Genomic DNA, 968 nt, shown 5'->3' with positions numbered 1-968 from the left:
GCGTTGGTTGGGACATGTTTTACGCATGCCGAACCATCGTTTGCCGAAGAGAGTACTGTTTTCCATGCCCAACTCAGAGTGGGGTAAACAGAGAGGTGGCCAACCTTTGACTTGGTAGAGGAGCATGAAAGAGATCACGAAAAGCTTGGGTGCTGTCGGTGCTACTCGCCTTCCAGGATGGGGAACGCGTGATCCTCACTGTGCCTGGTTGGAGACACTACATGATATGGCTGGGGGTCGGGGTCAGTGGCGTTCTTGTTGTCAGGTTCCATCCAGATTGCCTGAGTGAATGTCTGGAGGTGTAGGAACCTCGGAATGATTGTTTTAAGCTAGCACCAAGTCCCTTTACTGTCCACCTTTACCCTTTCTTTTACAATAAGGCTTTCAAATAAATCCTGGTTGTACGGCAGACCAGAGGGAACAGACTCACTAACAATTATCTTTAAAATAGTTCGTCGTTGGCCCAGGTCAGCGAATGAATAATAATCCAATTATGTTGGTCCAGAGGTCTTCTTCTGACCCGTTTACACATAGAATAGCTTCTGAATATGTTCTGAAATGTTTTGGTACCAGAGTTAGTACATGAGACTCACGAATGACCGATGCAAGCGCGAGCGAAATCAGAAGAGAGAGTCGGGGCACGTGACTACGTTTGTATTACGTGAAGTTGTACAAGTGCGCCTTTTTTGTTGTTTTTCCTGTTCAAACAAAAAACGATTATGCAATGTTATAATGGAAGAAAAATAAGGGTATAAAACGCCACACTACTCCACTGGAGCGTTGACCATGGAAAGGGAAAACGCTCGAATAACAAAAGTAACGAATCACAAGTTGCTCACTTCAAGTTTCGTAATCAACTAAGTGCTGGGGGAAACGGACGGGTCATCCTGAACGAGTAGTGGAAGGAGTGAGGTTGGCGGGCGGGATACCTTGGGTAGGTGTGGGTGTTGTTGGGATAGCAGGATTGC

The sequence above is a fragment of the Opisthorchis viverrini genome, assembly GCF_000715545.1.
Source record: "Opisthorchis viverrini unplaced genomic scaffold opera_v5_320, whole genome shotgun sequence".
NCBI classification, from domain to species: Eukaryota; Metazoa; Platyhelminthes; class Trematoda; order Opisthorchiida; family Opisthorchiidae; genus Opisthorchis; species Opisthorchis viverrini.
The sequence above is the reverse complement of the archived record's forward strand: the minus strand, read 5'-3'. Positions refer to the sequence as shown.